This window comes from Kogia breviceps, chromosome 7, assembly GCF_026419965.1.
Source record: "Kogia breviceps isolate mKogBre1 chromosome 7, mKogBre1 haplotype 1, whole genome shotgun sequence".
NCBI lineage: Eukaryota > Metazoa > Chordata > Mammalia > Artiodactyla > Physeteridae > Kogia > Kogia breviceps.
Window position 1 is genome coordinate 85,491,060 of NC_081316.1, and position 20,225 is coordinate 85,511,284.

Below are 20,225 nucleotides of genomic sequence, written 5' to 3' on the forward strand. Positions count from 1 at the left end.
AGCTAGGGTTAGGTTAGGTCTCCCGGTGAGGTCTAGGGTGGAGATTGGGGTAGGGATACGTGTTCGGGGGCGTGTGCGTTGCGGGGCGTGTGCGTTGCGGGGCGTGTGCGTTGCAGGGCGTGGCTTATCGATAGGCTAGGCCTCAGAGTTCAGCCTGCGGGTGAGGCTTAGTGTTCAGGGTAAGGGTTGGTTTTAGGGTTAGGATTAGGGTCCAGTTAGTCCCAGGGTCGCGATTGGGGTTCGGATATGTGTTACGGGGCGTTTTCATTGCAGGGCGCGGCTTATCGTTATGGTAGGCCTCAGGGTTCAGGCTGCATGTGAGGCTTAGGGTTCAGAGTCAGGGTTGGAGCTAGAGTTAGGTTTAGGCTCTTGCTAAGGCCTACGGTCGAGATTGGGGTACGGATACGTGTTAGGGGGCGTGTGCGTTCCAGGGCGCGGCTTATCGTTAGGGTAGGCCTCAGGTTTCATCCTGCGGGTGAGGCTTAGTGTTCAGGGTCTGGTTTGGAGCAAGGGTTAGGTTTAGTCGCCTGGTGAGGCCTAAAGTGGAGATTGGGGTACGGATACATGTTAGGGGGCGTGTGCATTGCAGGTCGCGACTTATCATTACGGTAGGCCTCAGGGTTCAGGCTGCGGGTGAGACTTAGGGTTCATGGTCAGGGATGGAGCTAAGGTTAGGGTTACGCTCCCGGTGAGGCCTAGGGTCGAGATTGTGGTACGGACATGTGTTAGGGGGCGTTTTTGTTGCAGGGCGCGGCTTATACTTAGGGTAGGCCTCAGGGTTCAGGCTCTGGGTGAGGTTTAGGTTTCAGGGTCAGGGTTGGAGCTAGGGATAGGGTTATGCTCTCGCTGAGGCCTAGGGTCAAGATTGGGGTATGGATACGTGTTAGGGGGCGTGTGCGTGGCAGGGCGCAGCTTATCGTTACGGTATGCCTCACGGTTCAGGCTGCGGGTGAGGCTTAGGTTTCAGAGTCAGGGCTGGAGCCAGAGTTAGGTTTAGTCTCCCGGTTAGGCCTATGTTGCATATTGGGGTACAGATACATGTTACGGGGCATGTGACTTGCAGGGCGTGGCTTATCGTTAGGGTAGGCCTCAGGGTTCAGGCTGCGGGTGAGGCTTAGGGTTCGGGGTCAGGGTTGGAGCTAGAGTTAGGTTTAGTCTCCCGGTGAGGGCCTAGGTTCGAGATTGTGGTACGGTTACGTGTTTGGGGGCGTGTGCGTTGCAGGGCGCGTCTTATCGTTAGGTTAGAGCTCAGGGTTCTGGCTGCGGGTGATGCTTAGGGTTCAGGGGCAGGGTTGGAGCTAGGGTTAGGGTTAGGCTCCCGGTGAGGCCTAGGGTCGAGATTGGGTTACGGATACGTGTTTGGGGGCATGTGCGTTGCAGGGCGCGGCTGATCGTTAGGGTAGGCCTCAGGGTTCAGTCTGCGGGTGTGGCTTAGTGCTCAGGGTCAGAGTTGGAGCTAGGGTTAGGGTTTGGCTCCCGGTGAGGCCTAGGGTCGAGATTGGGGAAAGGATACGTTTTTGGGGGCATGTTCATTGCAAGGCACGGGTGATTGTTAGGGTAGGCCTCAGGGTTCAGGCTGCGGGTGAGGCTTAGGGTTCATGGTCAGTGTTGGAGCTTAGGTTACGGTTTGGCTCCCGGTGAGGCATAGGGTCGAGATTGTGGTACGGATACGTGTTAGGGGGCGTGTGCATTGCAGGGCGCAGCTTATCATTAGGGTAGGTCTCAGGGTTCATGCTGTGTGTAAAGCTTAGTGTTCACTGTCAGGGTTGTGGCTAGGGTTAGGGTTAGGCTCCCAGTGAGGCATAGGGTCGAGTTTGTGGTACGGATATGTCTTAGGGGGCATTTTCGTTGCAGGGCGCGGCTTATCGTTAGGGTAGGCCTCAGGGTTCAGGCTGCGGGTGAGCCTTAGGGTTCAGGTTCAGGGTTGGAGCTAGGGTTAGGTTTAGCCTCACGGTGAGGCCTATGGTGGAGATTTGGGTACAGATGCGTGTTAGGGGACGTGTGCATTGCAGGGCACGGCTTATCGTTAGGGTTGGCCTCCTCAGGGTTGAGGCTACGGGTGAGGCTTAGGGTTCAGGGTCAGGGTTTCAGCTAGGGTTGGGTTAGACTCCCAGTGAGGTTTAGGGTAGAGATTGGGGTACGGATACGTGCTAGGCAGCGTGTGCGTTTCAGGACGTGGATTATCGTTAGGCTAGGCCTCAGGGTTAAGGCTGCGGGTGAGGCTTTGGGTTCAGCGCAAGGGTTGGAGCTAGGTTTAGTGTTAGGATCCCAGTGGTGCCTAGGGTCGCTATTGGGGTACCGATACGTGTTAGGGGGCGTGTGCGTTGCAGGGTGTGGCTTATTTGTAGGGTACGCCTCAGGGTTCAGGCTGTGGGTGTGGCTTAGGCTTCACGGTCAGGGTTGGAGCTAGGGTTAGGTGAGGTCTCCCGGTGAGGTCTAGGGTGGAGATTGGGGTAGGGATACGTGTTCGGGGGCGTGTGCGTTGCGGGGCGTGTGCGTTGCAGGGCGTGGCTTATCGTTAGGCTAGGCCCCAGGGTTCAGCCTGCGGGTGAGGCTTAGTGTTCATGGTAAGGGTTGGTTTTAGGTTTAGGATTAGGGTCCCAGTTAGTCCCAGGGTCTCTTTTGGGGTACGGATATGTGTTAGGGGGCGTATTCATTGCCGGGAGCGGCTTATCGTTATGGTAGGCCTCAGGGTTCAGGCTGCATGTGAGGCTTAGGGTTCAGAGTCAGGGTTGGAGCTAGGGTTAGGTTTAGGCTCTCGCTGAGGCCTACGGTCGAGATTGGGGTACGGATACGTGTTAGGGGGCGTGTGCGTTCCAGGGAGCGGCTTATCGTTAGGGTAGGCCTCAGGGTTCATCCTGCAGGTGAGTCTTAGTGTTCAGGCTCTGGTTTGGAGCAAGGGTTAGGTTTAGTCGCCCGGTGAGGCCTAAGGTGGAGATTGGGGTACGGATACATGTTAGGGGGCGTGTGCATTGCAGGTCGCGACTTATCATTACGGTAGGCCTCAGGTTTCAGGCTGTGGGTGAGACTTAGGGTTCATGGTCAGGGTTGGAGGTAGAGTTAGGTTTAGTGTCCCGGTGAGGGCCTAGGGTCGAGATTGGGGTACGGTTACGTGTTTGGGGGCGTGTGTGTTGCAGGGCGCGTCTTATCGTTAGGGTCGGCCTCAGAGTTCAGTCTTCGGGTGAGCCTTAGGTTTCAGGGTCATTGTTGGAGGTAGGTTAAGGTTAGGCTCCCGATGAGGCCTAGGTTCGTGATTGGCGTACGGATACGTGTTTCGTGTCCTGTGCGTTGCACGTCGCGGCTTATCGTTAGGGTAGGCCTCAGGTTTCAGGCTGCGGGTGAGGCTTAGGGTTCAGGGTCAGGGATGGAGCTAAGGTTAGTGTTACGCTCCCGGTGAGGCCTAGGGTCGAGATTGTGGTACGGACATGTGTTAGGGGGCTTGTGCGTTGCAGTGAGCGGCTTATCGTTAGGGTAGGCCTCAGCGTTCAGGCTGTGGGTGAGGCTTAGAGATCATGGTCAGGGTTGGAGCTAGGGTTAGGATTAGTATCCCGGTGAGGCCTATGCAGGAGATTGGTGTACGGATACGTGTTAGGGGGCGTGTGCGTTGCAGGGCGCGGGTTATCGTTAGTGTAGGCCTCAGGATTCAGGCTGTGGGTGAGGCTTAGTTTTCAGGGTAAGGGTTGGACTTAGGGTTAGGGTTAGGATCCCGGTGAGGCCTAGGGTCGCAATTGGGGTATGGACATGTGTTAGGGGTCGTTTTTGTTGCAGGGCGCGGCTTATACTTAGGGTAGGCCTCGGGGTTCAGGCTCTGGGTGAGGTTTAGGTTTCAGGGTCAGGGTTGGGGCTAGGGATAGGGTTATGCTCTCGCTGAGGCCTAGGGTCAAGATTGGGGTATGGATACGTGTTAGGGGGCGTGTGCGTGGCAGGGCGCAGCTTATCGTTACGGTAGACCTCACGGTTCAGGCTGCGGGTGAGGCTTAGGTTTCAGGGTCAGGGCTGGAGCCAGGGTTAGGTTTAGTCTCCCGGTTAGGCCTATGTTGCAGATTGGGGTACGGATACATGTTAGGGGGCGTGTGCCTTGCAGGGCGTGGCTTATCGTTAGGGTAGTCCTCAGGGTTCAGGCTGCGGGTGAGGCTTAGGGTTTGGGGTCAGGGTTGGAGGTAGAGTTAGGTTTAGTCTCCCGGTGAGGGCCTAGTGTCGAGATTGGGGTACGGTTACATGTTTGGGGGCGTGTGCGTTGCAGGGCGCGTCTTATCGTTAGGGTAGATCTCAGGGTTCTGGCTGCGGGTGATGCTTAGGGTTCAGGGGCAGGGTTGGAGCTAGGGTTAGGTTAGGCTCCCGGTGAGGCCTAGGGTCGAGATTGGGTTACGGATACGTGTTTGGGGGCATGGGCGTTGCAGGGCGCGGCTGATCGTTAGGGTAGGCCTCAGGGTTCAGTCTGCGGGTGTGGCTTAGTGCTCAGGGTCAGAGTTGGAGCTAGGGTTAGGGTTTGGCTCCCGGTGAGGCCTAGGGTCGAGATTGGGGAAAGGATACTTTTTTGGGGGCATGTGCATTGCAGGGCACGGGTGATTGTTAGGGTAGGCCTCAGGGTTCAGGCTGCGGGTGAGGCTTAGGGTTCATGGTCAGGGTTGGAGCTTAGGTTAGGGTTTGGCTCCCGGTGAGGCATAGGGTCGAGATTGTTTTACGGATACGTGTTAGGGGGCGTGTGCATTGCAGGGCGCAGCTTATCATTAGGGTAGGTCTCAGGGTTCATGCTGTGTGTAAAGCTTAGTGTTCACTGTCAGGGTTGTAGCTAGGGTTAGGGTTAGGCTCCCAGTTAGGCATAGGGTCGAGTTTGTGGTACGGATATGTCTTAGGGGGCGTTTTCGTTGCAGGGCGTGGCTTATCTTTAGGGTAGGCCTCAGGGTTCAGGCTACGGGTGAGGCTTAGGGTTCAGGTTCAGGGTTCGAGCTAGGGTTAGGTTTAGTCTCCCGGTGAGGCCTATGGTGGAGATTTGGGTACAGATGCGTGTTAGGGGACGTGTGCATTGCAGGGCACGGCTTATCGTTAGGGTTGGCCTCCTCAGGGTTGAGGCTACGGGTGAGGCTTAGGGTTCAGGGTCAGGGTTTCAGCTAGGGTTGGGTTAGGCTCCCAGTGAGGTTTAGGGTCGAGATTGGGGTACGGATACGTGTTAAGCAGCGTGTGCGTTTCAGGACGTGGATTATCGTTAGGCTAGGCCTCAGGGTTAAGTCTGCGGGTGAGGCTTAGGGTTCAGGGACAGGGTTGGAGCTAGGGTTAGTGTTAGGATCCCGGTGGTGCCTAGAGTCGCTATTGGGGTACGGATACGTGTTAGGGGGCGTGTGCGTTGCAGGGTGTGGCTTATTTGTAGGTTACGCCTCAGGGTTCAGGCTGTGGGTGTGGCTTAGGCTTCACGGTCAGGGTTGGAGCTAGGGTTAGGTGAGGTCTCCCGGTGAGGTCTAGGGTGGAGATTGGGGTAGGGATACGTGTTCGGGGGAGTGTGCGTTGCAGGGCGCGGATTATCATTAGGGTTGGCCTCCTCAGGGTTGAGGCTGCGGGTGAGGCTTAGGGATCAGGGTCAGGGTTTTAGCTAGGGTTAGGGTTAGGCTCCCAGTGAGGTTTAGAGTTGAGATTGGTGTACGGATTCGTGTTTGGGGGCGTGTGCGTTGCAGGACGTGGATTATCGTTAGGGTACGGCTCAGGGTTTAAGCTGCGGGTTAGGCTTAGGGTTTAGTGCCAGGGTTTGAGCTAGGATTCGGGTTTGGCTCCCGGTGAGGCCTAGGGTCGCTATTGGGGTACGGATACGTGTTAGGGGGTTTTTACATTGCAGGATGCAGCGTATTTTTAGGGTACGCCTCAGGGTTCAGGCTGCAGGTGAAGCTTAGGGTTCAGGATAACGGTTGGACTTAGGGTTAGGGTTATGCTCCCAGTGAGGCCTAGAGTCGGGATTGGAGTACGGATATGTGTTAGGGGGCGTTTTCGTTGCAGGGCGCGGCTTAAAGTTAGGGTAGGCCTCAGGGTTCAGGCTGTGGGTGAGGCTTAGGGGTCAGGGTCAGGGTTGGAGGTAGGGTTAGGTTTAGGCTCCCGGTGAGACCTAGGGTCAAGATTGGGGTACACATACGAGTTAGGGGGCGTGTGCGTTGCAGGGCGCGGCTTATCGTTATGGTGGGCCTCAGGGTTCAGGCTGCGGGTGAGGCTTAGTGTTCAGGGTCAAGGATGGAGCTAGGGTTATGGTTAGGCTCCCGGTGAGGCCTAGGGTCGAGATTGGGGTACGGATACGTGTTAAGGGGCATGTGTGTGGCAGGGCTTGGCTTATCGTTAGGGTTGGCCTCCTCAGGGGTGAGGCTGCGAGTGAGGCTAAGGGTTCAGTGTCAGGGTTATATCTAGGGTTATAGTTAGGCTCCCGGTGAGTCCTAGGGTCGAGACTGGGGTCCGGAAACGTGTTCGCGGCCGTGTGCGTTGCAGGATGTGGAATATCGTTAGGGTAGGCCTCAGGGTACAGGCTGCGGGTTAGGATTAAGGTTTAGGGCCAGGGTTGAAGCTAAGATTAGGGTTTGGCTCCCGGAGAGGCCTAGGGTCGCTATTCGGGTACGGACACGTGTTAGGGGGTGAGTGCGTTGCAGGGTGGGCTTATCTTTAGGGTACGCTTCAGGGTTCAGCCTGCGGGTGAGGCTTAGTGTTCAGAGTAATGGTTGGTTTTAGGTTTAGGATTAGGGTCCCAGTTAGTCCCAGCGTCCCGATTGGGGTACGGATATGTGTTAGGGGGCGTTTTCGTTGCAGGGCGTGGCTTAACGTTATGGTAGGCCTCAGGGTTCAGGCTGCATGTGAGGCTTAGGGTTCAGAGTCAGGGTTGGAGCTAGGGTTAGGTTTAGGCTCTCGCTGAGGCCTACGGTCGACATTGGGGTACGGATACGTGTTAGGGGTCGTGTGCGTTCCAGGGAGCGGCTTATCGTTAGGGTAGGCCTCAGGGTTCATCCTGCAGGTGAGTCTTAGTGTTCAGGCTCTGGTTTGGAGCAAGGGTTAGGTTTAGTCGCCCGGTGAGGCCTAAGGTGGAGATTGGGGTACGGATACATGTTAGGGGGCGTGTGCATTGCAGGTCGCGACTTATCATTACGGTAGGCCTCAGGGTTCAGGCTGCGGGTGAGACTTAAGGTTCATGGTCAGGGTTGGAGGTAGAGTTAGGTTTAGTCTCCCGGTGAGGGCCTAGGGTCGAGATTGGGGTACGGTTACGTGTTTGGGGGCGTGTGTGTTGCAGGGCGCGTCTTATCGTTAGGGTCGGCCTCAGAGTTCAGTCTTCGGGTGAGCCTTAGGTTTCAGGGTCATTGTTGGAGGTAGGTTAAGGTTAGGCTCCCGATGAGGCCTAGGTTCGTGATTGGCGTACGGATACGTGTTTGGTGTCCTGTGCGTTGCACGTCGCGGCTTATCGTTAGGGTAGGCCTCAGGTTTCAGGCTGCGGGTGAGGCTTAGGGTTCAGGGTCAGGGATGGAGCTAAGGTTAGGGTTACGCTCCCGGTGAGGCCTAGGGTCGAGATTGTGGTACGGACATGTGTTAGGGGGCGTGTGCGTTGCAGTGAGCGGCTTATCGTTAGGGTAGGCCTCAGCGTTCAGGCTGTGGGTGAGGCTGAGGTTTCAGGGTTAGGGCTGGAGCCAGGGTTAGGTTTAATCTCCCGGTTAGGCCTATGTTGCCGATTGGGGTACGGATACATGTTAGGGGGCGTGTGCGTTGCAGGGCGTGGCTTATCGTTAGGGTACGCCTCAGGGTTCAGGCTGCGGGTGAGGCTTAGGGTTCGGGGTCAGGGTTGGAGGTAGAGTTAGGTTTAGTCTCCCGGTGAGGGCCTAGGGTCGAGATTGTGGTACGGTGACGTGTTTGGGGGCGTGTGCGTTGCTTGGCGCGTCTTATCGTTAGGGTAGACCTCAGGGTTCTGGCTGCGGGTGAGGCTTAGGGTTCAATGGCAGGGTTGGAGCTAGGGTTAGGGTTAGGCTCCCGGTGAGGCCTAGGGTCGAGATTGGGTTACGGATACGTGTTCGGGGGCGTGTGCGTTGCAGGACGTGGATTATCGTTAGGGTAGGCCTCAGGGTTTAAAGTGCGGGTTAGGCTTAGGGTTTAGGGCCAGGGTTGGAGCTAGGATTCGGGTTCAGCTCCCTGTGAGGCCTAGGGTCCCTATTGGGGTACGGATACATGTTCGGGGGCGTCTGCATTGCAGGGCACGGCTGATCATTAGGATAAGCCTCAGGGTTCAGGCTGCGGGTGAACCTTAGGATTCAGTGTAACGGTTGGACTTAGTGTTAGGGTTAGGCTTCCGGTGAGGCCTAGGTTCGATATTGGGGTACGGATACGTGTTAGGGGGCGTGTGCGTTGCCCAGCGCGGCTTATCACTAGGGTAGGCCTCAGGGTTCAGGCTGCAGGTGAGGTTTAGTGTTCAGGGTCAGGGATGGAGCTAGGGTTATGGTTAGGCTCCCGATGAGGCCTAGGGTCGAGATTGGGGTACGGATACGTGTTAAGGGGCATGTGCGTGGCAGGGCGTGGCTTATCGTTAGGGTTGGCCTCCTCAGGGTTGAGGCTGCGGGAGAGGCTTAGGGTTCAGTGTCAGGGTTTTAGCTAGGGTTAGAGTTAGGTGGCGTGTGCGTGGCAGGGCGCCTCTTATTGTTAGGGTAGGCCTCAGGGTTCAGCCTGCGGGTGAGGCTTAGTGTTCAGGGTAAGGATTGGACTTGGGGTTAGGATTAGGCTCTCAGTGAGTCCCAGGGTCGCGATTGGGGTACGGATATGTGTTAGGGGGCGTTTTCGTTGCACGGCGCGGCTGATCATCAGGGTAGGCCTCAGGGTTGAGGCTGTGGGTGAGGCTTCGGTTTCAGTGTCAGAGTTGGAGCTAGGGTTATGGTAAGGCTACCCATGAGGCATACGGTAGAGATTGTGTTACGGATACGTTTTAGGGGGCATGTGCGTTGCAGGGCACGGCTGATCGTTAGGGTAGGCCTCAGGGTTCAGTCTACGGGTGTGGCTTAGGGCTCAGGGTCAGAGTTGGAGCTAGGGTTAGGGTTTGGCTCCCGGTGAGGCCTAGGGTCGAGATTGTGGTACGGATACGTGTTCGGGGGCGTGTGCGTTGCAGGGCGCAGCTTATCGTTCGGGTAGGCCTCAGGGTTCAGGCTGTGGGTGAGGCTTAGGGTTCAGGGTCAGGGATGGAGCTAGGGTTAGGGTTAGGCTCCCGGTGAGGCCTAGGGTCGAGATTGTGGTACGGATATGTGTTAGGGGGCGTGTGCGTTGCAGGGCGTGGCTTATCGTTAGTGTAGGCCTCAGGGTTCAGGCTGCGGGTGACGCTTAGGGTTCAGGGTCAGGGATGGAGCTAGGGTTAGGTTTAGGCTCCCGGTGAGGCTTAGGGTCGAGATTGTGCTACGGATATGTTTTAGGGGGCGTATGCGTTGCAGAGCGTGGCTTATCATTAGGGTTGGCCTCCTCAGGGTTGAGGCTGCAGGTGAAGCTTAGGGTTAAGGGTCAGGGTTTTAGGTAGGGTTGGGGTTAGGATCACAGTGACCTTTAGGGTCGAGATTGTGGTACGGATATGTGTTAGCGGGCGTTTTCATTGCAGGGCACGTTTGATCGTTAGGGTAGGCCTCAGGGTTCAGGGTGCGGGTGAGGCTTAGGGTTCAGGTTCAGGATTGGAGCTAGGGTTAGGTATAGTGTCCCGGCGAGACCTATGGTGGAGATTGGGGAACGGATGCGTGTTAGGGGACGTGTGCGTTGCAGGGCACGGCTTATCATTAGGGTAGGCCTCAGGGTTAAGGCTGCGGGTGAGGCTTAGTGTTCAGGGTCGGGATAGAGCTATGGTTAGGGTTAGGCTTCCGGTGAGGCCTAGGGTCGCGATTGGGGTACGGATATGTGTTAGGGTGCGTTTTCGTTGCAGGGCGCGGCTTATCATTAGGGTAGTCCTCAGGGTTCAGGCTGCGGGTGAGGCTTAGGGTTCAGGGTCTGGATGTAACTAGGGTTAGGGATAGGCTCCCGGTGAGGCCTAGGGTCGTGATTGGGGTACGGATACGTGTTCGGCAGCATGTGCGTTGCAGGGCGCGGCTTATCATTAGGGTTGGCCTCCTCAGGGTTGAGGCTGCAGGTGAGGCTTAGGGTTCAGGGTCAGGGTTTTAGCTAGGGTTAGGGTTAGGCTCCCAGTGAGGTTTAGAGTCAAGATTGGTGTACGGATTCGTGTTTGGGGGTGTGTGCGTTGCAGGACGTGGATTATCGTTAGGGTACGGCTCAGGGTTTAAGCTGCTCGTTAGGCTTAGGGTTTAGGGCCAGGGTTGTAGCCAGGATTCGGGTTTGGCTCCCGGAGAGGCCTAGGGTCGCTATTCGGGTACGGACACCTGTTAGGGGTAGAGTGCGTTGCAGGGTGGGCTTATCTTTAGGGTACGCTTCAGGGTTCAGCCTGCGGGTGAGGCGTAGTGTTCAGGGACTGAGTTGGAGCTAGCGTTACGGTTAGGCTCCCGGGGAGGCCTAGGGTCGAGATTGGGGTACAGATACGTGTTAGGGGGCGTGTGCGTTGCATGGTGCGGCTTATAGTTACGATAGGCCTCAGGGTTCAGGCTGTGGGTGAGGCTTAGGGTTCAGAGTCAGGGTTGCAGCTTGGGTTAGGATTAGGTACCCGGGTAGGCCTAGTGCCGAGATTGTGGAACGGATACGTTTTTGGGGGCATGTGCATTGCAGGGCACATGTGATCGTTAGGGTAGGCCTCAGGGTTCAGGCTGCGGGTGAGGCTTAGGGTTCCTGGTCAGGGTTGGAGCTTAGGTTAGGGTTTGGCTCCCGGTGAGGCATAGGGTCGAGATTGTGGTACGGATACGTGTTAGGGGGCGTGTGCGTTGCAGGGCGTGGCTTATCGTTAGGGTAGGTCTCAGGGTTCAGGCTGTGTGTAAAGCTTAGTGTTCACTGTCAGGGGTGTAGCTAGGGTTAGGGTTAGGCTCCCAGTGAGGCATAGGGTCGAGTTTGTGGTACGGATATGTCTTAGGGGGCGTTTTCGTTGCAGGGCGCGGCTTATCGTTAGGGTAGGCCTCAGGGTTCAGGCTGCGGGTGAGCCTTAGGGTTCAGGTTCAGGGTTGGAGCTAGGGTTAGGTTTAGTCTCCCGGTGAGGCCTATGGTGGAGATTTGGGTACAGATGCGTGTTAGGGGACGTGTGCATTGCAGGGCGTGGCTTATGGTTAGGGTTGGCCTCCTCAGGGTTGAGGCTACGGGTGAGGCTTAGGGTTCAGGGTCAGGGTTTCATCTAGGGTTGGGTTAGGCTCCCAGTGAGGTTTAGGGTCGAGATTGGGGTACGGATACGTGTTAGGCAGCGTGTGCGTTTCAGGACGTGGATTATCGTTAGGCTAGGCCTCAGGGTTAAGGCTGCGGGTGAGGCTTAGGATTCAGGGCCAGGGTTGGAGCTAGGGTTAGGATTAGGATCCCGGTGGTGCCTAGGATCGCTATTGGGGTACGGATACGTGTTAGGGGGCGTGTGCGTTGCAGGGTGTGGCTTATTTTTAGGGTAGTCCTCAGGGTTCAGGGTGTGGGTGTGGCTTAGGCTTCAGGGTCAGGGTTGGAGCTAGGGTTAGGTTAGGTCTCCCGGTGAGGTCTAGGGTGGAGATTGGGGTAGGGATACGTGTTCGGGGGCGTGTGCGTTGCAGGGCGTGGCTTATCGTTAGGCTAGGCCTCAGGGTTCAGCCTGCGGGTGAGGCTTAGTGTTCATGGTAAGGGTTGGTTTTAGGTTTAGGATTAGGGTCCCAGTTAGTCCCAGGGTCCCGATTGGGGTACGGATATGTGTTAGGGGGCGTTTTCATTGCAGGGCGTGGCTTATCGTTATGGTAGGCCTCAGGGTTCAGGCTGCATGTGAGGCTTAGGGTTCAGAGTCAGGGTTGGAGCTAGGGTTAGGTTTAGGCTCTCGCTGAGGCCTACGGTCGAGATTGGGGTACGGATACGTGTTAGGGGGCGTGTGCGTTCCAGGGAGCGGCTTATCGTTAGGGTAGGCCTCAGGGTTCATCCTGCAGGTGAGTCTTAGTGTTCAGCCTCTGGTTTGGAGCAAGGGTTAGGTTTAGTCGCCCGGTGAGGCCTAAGGTGGAGATTGGGGTACGGATACATGTTAGGGGGCGTGTGCATTGCAGGTCGCGACTTATCATTACGGTAGGCCTCAGGGTTCAGGCTGCGGGTGAGACTTAAGGTTCATGGTCAGGGTTGGAGGTAGAGTTAGGTTTAGTCTCCCGGTGAGGGCCTAGGTTCGAGATTGGGGTACGGTTACGTGTTTGGGGGCGTGTGTGTTGCAGGGTGCGTCTTATCGTTAGGGTAGGCCTCAGAGTTCAGTCTTCGGGTGAGCCTTAGGTTTCAGGGTCATTGTTGGAGGTAGGTTAAGGTTAGGCTCCCGATGAGGCCTAGGTTCGTGATTGGCGTACGGATACGTGTTTGGTGACCTGTGCCTTGCACGTCGCGGCTTATCGTTAGGGTAGGCCTGAGGTTTCAGGCTGCGGGTGAGGCTTAGGTTTCAGGGTGGATGGAGCTAAGGTTAGGTTTACGCTCCCTGTGAGGCCTAGGGTCGAGATTGTGGTACGGACATGTGTTAGGGGGCGTGTGCGTTGCAGTGAGCAGCTTATCGTTAGGGTAGGCCTCAGCGTTCAGGCTCTGGGTGAGGTTTAGGTTTCAGGGTCAGGGTTGGAGCTAGGGATAGGGTTATGCTCTCACTGAGGCCTAGGGTCAAGATTGGGGTATGGATACGTGTTAGGGGGCGTGTGCGTGGCAGGGCGCAGCTTATCGTTACGGTAGGCCTCACGGTTCAGGCTGCGGGTGAGGCTTAGGTTTCAGGGTCAGGGCTGGAGCCAGGTTTAGGTTTAATCCCCCGGTTAGGCCTATGTTGCAGATTGGGGTACGGATACATGTTAGGGGGCGTGTGCGTTGCAGGGCGTGCCTTATCGTTAGGGTAGGCCTCAGGGTTCAGGCTGCGGGTGAGGTTTAGTGTTCAGGGTCAGGGATGGAGCTAGGGTTATGGTTAGGCTCCCGATGAGGCCTAGGGTCGAGATTGGGGTACGAATACGTGTTAAGGGGCATGTGCGTGGTAGGGCGTGGCTTATCGTTAGGGTTGGCCTCCTCAGGGTTGAGGCTGCGGGAGAGGCTTAGGGTTCAGTGTCAGGGTTTTAGCTAGGGTTAGAGTTAGGATCCCGTTGAGTCCTAGGGTCGAGATTGGGGTCCGGATACGTGTTCGGGGGCATGTGCGTTGCATGGCGTGGCTTTTCGTTAGGGTAGGCCTCAGGGTTCAGCCTGCGGGTGAGGCTTAGTGTTCAGGGTAAGGGTTGGACTTAGGGTTAGGATTAGGCTCTCAGTGAGTCCCAGGGTCGCGATTGGGGTACGGATATGTGTTAGGGGGCGATTTCGTTGCACGGCGCGGCTGATCGTTAGGGTAGGCCTCAGGGTTGAGGCTGTGGGTGAGGCTTAGGTTTCAGTGTCAGAGTTGGAGCTAGGGTGATGGTAAGGCTACCCGTGAGGCATACGGTAGAGATTGTGTTACGGATACGTTTTAGGGGGCATGTGCGTTGCAGGGCACGGCTGATCGTTAGGTTAGGCCTCAGGGTTCAGTCTGCGGGTGTGGCTTAGGGCTCAGGGTCAGAGTTGGAGCTAGGGTTAGGGTTTGGCTCCCGGTGAGGCCTAGGGTCGAGATTGTGGTACGGATACGTGTGCGGGGGCGTGTGCGTTGCAGGGTGCAGCTTATCGTTCGGGTAGGCCTCAGGGTTCAGGCTGCGGGAGAGGCTTAGGGTTCAGGGTCAGGGATGGAGCTAGGGTTAGGGTTAGGCTCCCCGTGAGGCCTAGGGTCGAGATTGTGGTACGGATATGTGTTAGGGGGCGTTTTCGTTGCAGGGCGTGGCTTATTGTTAGTGTAGGCCTCAGGGTTTAGGCTGCGGGTGAGGCTTAGGGTTCAGGGTCAGGGATGGAGCTAGGGTTAGGTTTAGGCTCCCGGTGAGGCTTAGGGTCGAGATTGTGCTACGGATATGTTTTAGGGGGCGTATGCGTTGCAGGGCGTGGCTTATCGTTAGGGTTGGCCTCCTCAGGGTTGAGGCTGCAGGTGAGTCTTAGGGTTAAGGGTCAGGGTTTTAGGTAGGGTTGGGGTTACGCTCACAGTGAGGTTTAGCGTCGAGATTGTGGTACGGATATGTGTTAGCGGGCGTTTTCATTGCAGGGCACATCTGATCGTTAGGGTAGGCCTCAGGGTTCAGGCTGCGGGTGAGGCTAAGGGTTCAGGGTCAGGGTTGGAGCTAGGGTTAGGTTTAGTCTCCCGGTGAGGCCTATGGTGGAGATTGGGGTACGGATGCGTATTTGGGGACGTATGCGTTGCAGGGCGCGGCTTATCGTTAGGGTACGCCTCAGGGTTCAGGCTGCGGGTGAGGCTTAGGGTTCAGGGTAAGGGTTCGAGTTAGGGTTAAGTTTAGGCTCCGGTGGGCCTAGGGTCGCGATTGTTGTACGGATATGTGTTAGGGGGCGTTTTCGTTGCACGGCGCGGCTTATTGTTAGGGTAGGCCTCAGGGTTAAGGCTGTGGTTGAGGCTTAAGGTTCAGGGTCAGGGTTTTAGCTAGGGTTAGGCTTAGGCTCCCCGTGAGGTTTAGGATCAATATTGGGGTAGGGATACGTGTTAGGGGATGTGTGCATTGCAAGAGGCGGCTTATCGTTAGGGTAGGCCTCAGGGTTCAGGCTGCGGGTGACGCTTAGGGTTCAGGGTCAGGGTTCGAACTAGGGTTAGGGTTGGGCTCCCGGTGAGGCCTAGGGTCGAGATTGTGGTCCGGCTACTTGTTAGGGACCGTGTGCGTTGCAGGGCGCGGCTTATCGTTAGGGTAGCCCTCAGGGTTCAGGCTGTGTGTAAGGCTTAGGGTTCACTGTCAGGGTTGTACCTAGGATTAGGGTTAGGCTCTCGGTGAGGCACAGGGTCGAGTTTGTGGTACGGATATGTCTTAGGGGGTGTTTTCGTTGCAGGGCGCCGCTTATCGTTAGGGTAGGCCTCAGGGTTCAGGGTGCGGGTGAGGCTTAGGGTTCAGGTTCAGCATTGGAGCTAGGGTTAGGTATAGTATCCCGGCGAGGCCTATGGTGGAGATTGGGGAACGGATGCGTGTTAGGGGACGTGTGCGTTGCAGGGCACGGCTTATCATTAGGGTAGGCCTCAGGGTTAAGGCTGCAGGTGAGGCTTAGGGTTCAGGGTCGGGATAGAGCTATGGTTAGGGTTAGGCTCCCGGTGAGGCCTAGGGTCGCGATTGGGGTACGGATACGTGTTCGGCGACATGTGCGTTGCAGGGCGCGGCTTATCATTAGGGTTGGCCTCCTCAGGGTTGAGGCTGCGGGTGATGCTTAGGGTTCAGGGTCAGGGTTTTAGCTAGGGTTAGGGTTAGGCTCCCAGTGAGGTTTAGAGTCGAGATTGGTGTACGGATTCGTGTCTGGGGGCGTGTGCATTGCAGGACGTGGATTATCGTTAGGGTACGGCTCAGGGTTTAAGCTGCAGGTTAGGCTTAGAGTTTAGGGCCAGGGTTTGAGCTAGGATTCGGGTTTAGCTCCCGGTGAGGCCTAGGGTCGCTATTGGGGTACGGATACGTGTTAGGGGGTTTTTACATTGCAGGATGCGGCGTATTTTTAGGGTACGCCTCAGGGTTCAGGCTGTGGGTGAGGCTTAGTTTTCAGGGTAAGGGTTGGACTTAGGGTTAGGGTTAGGATCCCTGTGAGGCCTAGGGTCGCAATTGGGGTACGGACATGTGTTAGGGGGCGTTTTTGTTGCAGGGCGCGGCTTATACTTAGGGTAGGCCTCGGGGTTCAGGCTCTGGGTGAGGTTTAGGTTTCAGGGTCAGGGTTGGAGCTAGGGATAGGGTTATGCTCTCGCTGAGGCCTAGGGTCAAGATTGGGGTATGGATACGTGTTAGGGGGCATGTGCGTGGCAGGGCGCAGCTTATCGTTACGGTAGGCCTCACGGTTCAGGCTGCGGATGAGGCTTAGGTTTCAGGGTCAGGGCTGGAGCCAGGGTTAGGTTTAGTCTCCCGATTAGGCCTATGTTGCAGATTGGGGTACGGATACATGTTAGGGGGCGTGTGCATTGCAGGGCGTGGCTTATCGTTAGGGTAGGCCTCAGGGTTCAGGCTGCGGGTGAGGCTTAGGGTTCGGGGTCAGGGTTGGAGGTAGAGTTAGGTTTAGTCTCCCGGTGAGGGCCTAGGGTCGAGATTGGGGTACGGTTACGTGTTTGGGGGCGTGTGCGTTGCAGGGCGCGTCTTATCGTTAGGGTAGACCTCAGGGTTCTGGCTGCGGGTGATGCTTAGGGTTCAGGGGCATGGTTGGAGCTAGGGTTAGGGTTAGGCTCCCGGTGAGGCCTAGGGTCGAGATTAGGTTACGGATACGTGTTTGGGGGCATGTGCGTTTCAGGGCGCGGCTGATCGTTAGGGTAGGCCTCAGGGTTCAGTCTGCGGATGTGGCTTAGTGCTCAGGGTCAGAGTTGGAGCTAGGGTTAGGGTTTGGCTCCCCGTGAGGCCTAGGGTCGAGATTGGGGAAAGGATACGTTTTTGGGGGCATGTGCATTGCAAGGCATGGGTGATTGTTAGGGTAGGCCTCAGTGTTCAGGCTACGGGTGAGGCTTAGGATTCAGGGTCTGGATGGAGCTAGGGTTAGGGATAGGCTCCCGGTGAGGCCTAGGGTCGTGATTGGGGTACGGATACGTGTTCGGCGGCATGTGCGTTGCAGGGCGCGGCTTATCATTAGGGTTGGCCCCCTTAGGGTTGAAGCTGCGGGTGAGGCTTAGGGTTCAGGGTCAGGGTTTTAGCTAGGGTTAGGGTTAGGCTCCCAGTGAGGTTTAGAGTCGAGATTGGTGTACGGATTCGTGTTTGGGGGCGTGTGTGTTGCAGGACGTGGATTATCGTTAGGGTACGGCTCAGGGTTTAAGCTGTGGGTTAGGCTTAGTGTTTAGGGCCAGGGTTGGATCTAGGATTCGGATTTGGCTCCCGGTGAGGCCTAGGGTCGCTATTAGGGTACGGATACGTGTCAGGGGGTTTTTACATTGCAGGATGCGGCGTATTTTTAGGGTACGCCTCAGGGTTCAGGTTGCGGGTGAAGCTTAGGGTTCAGGATAACGGTTGGACTTAGGGTTAGGGTTAGGCTCCCAGTGAGGCCGAGGGTCGGGATTGCAGTACGGATATGTGTTAGGGGGCGTTTTCATTGCAGGGCGCGGCTTAACGTTAGGGTAGGCCTCAGGGTTCAGGCTGTGGGTGAGGCTTAGGGTTCAGGGTCGGGGTTGGAGGTAGTGTTAGGTTTAGGCTCCCGGTGAGACCTAGGGTCAAGATTGGGGTACACATACGAGTTAGGGGGCGTGTGCGTTGCAGGGCGCGGCTTATCGTTATGGTAGGCCTCAGGGTTCAGGCTGCAGGTGAGGCTTAGTGTACAGGGTGAGGTTTTTAGCTAGGGGTAGGGTTTGGCTCCCGGTGATGCCTATGTTCGAAATTGGGGTTGGGATACGTGTTAGGGGGCGTGTGCGTTGCCCGGCGCAGCTTATTGTTAGGGTAGGCCTCAGGGTTCAGGCTGCGGGTGAGGCTTAGTGTTCAGGGTCAGGGATGGAGCTAGGGTTATAGTTAGGCTCCCGGTGAGGCCTAGGGTCGTGATTGGGGTACGGATACGTGTTAAGGGGCATGTGTGTGGCAGGGCTTGGCTTATCGTTAGGGTTGGCCTCCTCAGGGGTGAGGCTGCGGGTGAGGCTTAGGGTTCAGTGTCAGGGTTATATCTAGGGTTAGAGTTAGGCTCCCGGTGAGTCCTAGGGTCGAGATTGGGGTCCGGATACGTGTTCGGGGCCGTGTGCGTTGCAGGATGTGGAATATCGTTAGGGTAGGCCTCAGGGTTCAGGCTGCGGGTTAGGATTAAGGTTTAGGGCCAGGGTTGGAGCTAGGATTAGGGTTTGGCTCCCGGAGAGGCCTAGGGTCGCTATTCGGGTACGGACACGTGTTATGGGGTGAGTGCATTGCAGGGTGGGCTTATCTTTAGGGTACGCTTCTGGGTACAGCCTGTGGGTGAGGCGTAGTGTTCAGGGACTGAGTTGGAGCTAGCGTTACGGTTAGGCTCCCGGGGAGGCCTAGGGTCGAGATTGGGGTACAGATACGTGTTAGGGGGCGTGTGCGTTGCATGGTGCAGCTTATAGTTAGGGTACGCCTCAGGGTTCAGGCTGTGGGTGAGGCTTAGGGTTCAGAGTCAGGGTTGCAGCTTGGGTTAGGATTAGGTACCCGGGTAGGCCTAGTGCCGAGATTGTGGAACGGATACGTTTTTGGGGGCATGTGCATTGCTGGGCACATGTGATCATTAGGGTAGGCCTCAGGGTTCAGGCTGCGGGTGAGGCTTAGGGTTCATGGTCAGGGTTGGAGCTTAGGTTAGGGTTTGGCTTCCGGTGAGGCATAGGGTCGAGATTGTGGTACGGATACGTGTTAGGGGGCGTGTGCGTTGCAGGGCGTGGCTTATCGTTAGGGTAGGTCTCAGGGTTCAGGCTGTGTGTGAAGCTTAGTGTTCACTGTCAGGGGTGTAGCTAGGGTTAGGGTTAGGCTCCCAGTGAGGCATAGGGTCGAGTTTGTGGTACGGATATGTCTTAGGGGGGATTTTCATTGCAGGGCACGGCTTATCGTTAGGGTAGGCCTTAGGGTTCAGGCTGCGGGTGAGGCTTAGGGTTCAGGTTCAGGGTTGGAGCTAGGGTTAGGTTTAGTCTCCCGGTGAGGCCTATGGTGGAGATTTGGGTACAGATGCGTGTTAGGGGACGTGTGCATTGCAGGGCGCGGCTTATGGTTAGGGTTGGCCTCCTCAGGGTTGAGGCTACGGGTGAGGCTTAGGGTTCAGGGTCAGGGTTTCAGCTAGGGTTGGGTTAGGCTCCCAGTGAGGTTTAGGGTCGAGATTGGGGTACGGATACGTGTTAGGGGACGTGTGCGTTTCAGGACGTGGATTATCGTTAGGCTAGGCCTCAGGGTTATGGATGCGGGTGAGGCTTAGGGTTCAGGGCCAGGGTTGGAGCTAGGGTTAGGGTTAGGATCCCGGTGGTGCCTAGGATCGCTATTGGGGTACGGATACGTGTTAGGGGGCGTGTGCGTTGCACGGTGTGGCTTATTTTTAGGGTAGTCCTCAGGGTTCAGTCTGCGGGTGAGGCTTAGTGTTCAGTGTCTGGATGGAGCTAGGGTTAGGGATAGGCTCCCGGTGAGGCCTAGGGTCGTGATTGGGGTACGGATACGTGTTCGGCGGCATGTGCGTTGCAGGGCGCGGCTTATCATTAGGGTTGGCCTCCTCAGGGTTGAGGCTGCGGGTGAGGCTTAGGGTTCAGGGTCAGGGTTTTAGCTAGGGTTAGGGTTAGGCTCCCAGTGAGGTTTAGAGTCGAGATTGGTGTACGGATTCGTGTTTGGGGGCGTGTGCGTTGCAGGACGTGGATTATCGTTAGGGTACGGCTCAGGGTTTAAGCTGCGAGTTAGGCTTAGTGTTTAGGGCCAGGGTTGGAGCTAGGATTCGTGTTTGGCTCCCGGTGAGGTCTAGGGTCGCTATTGGGGTAAGGATACGTGTTAGGGGGTTTTTACATTGCAGGAAGCGGCGTATTTTTAGGGTACGCCTCAGGGTTCAGGCTGCGGGTGAAGCTTAGGGTTCAGGATAACAGTTGGACTTAGGGTTAGGGTTCGGCTCCCAGTGAGGCCGAGGGTCGGGATTGCAGTACGGATATGTGTTAGGGGGCGTTTTCGTTGCAGGGCGCGGCTTAACGTTAGGGTAGGCCTCAGGGTTCAGGCTGTGGGTGAGGCTTAGGGTTCAGGGTCTGGGTTGGAGGTAGGGTTAGGTTTAGGCTCCCGGTGAGACCTAGGGTCAAGATTGGGGTACACATACGAGTTAGTGGGCGTGTGCGTTGCAGGGCCCGGCTTATCGTTATGGTAGGCCTCAGGGTTCAGGCTGCAGGTGAGGCTTAGTGTTCAGGGTGAGGTTTTTAGCTAGGGGTAGGGTTTGGCTCCCGGTGATGCCTATGTTCGAAATTGGGGTTGGGATACGTGTTAGGGGGCGTGTGCGTTGCCCGGCGCAGCTTATTGTTAGGGTAGGCCTCAGGGTTCAGGCTGTGGGTGAGGCTTAGGGTTCAGGGTCTGGGTTGGAGGTAGGGTTAGGTTTAGGCTCCCGGTGAGACCTAGGGTCAAGATTGGGGTACACATACGAGTTAGGGGGCGTGTGCATTGCAGGGCCCGGCTTATCGTTATGGTAGGCCTCAGGGTTCAGGCTGCAGG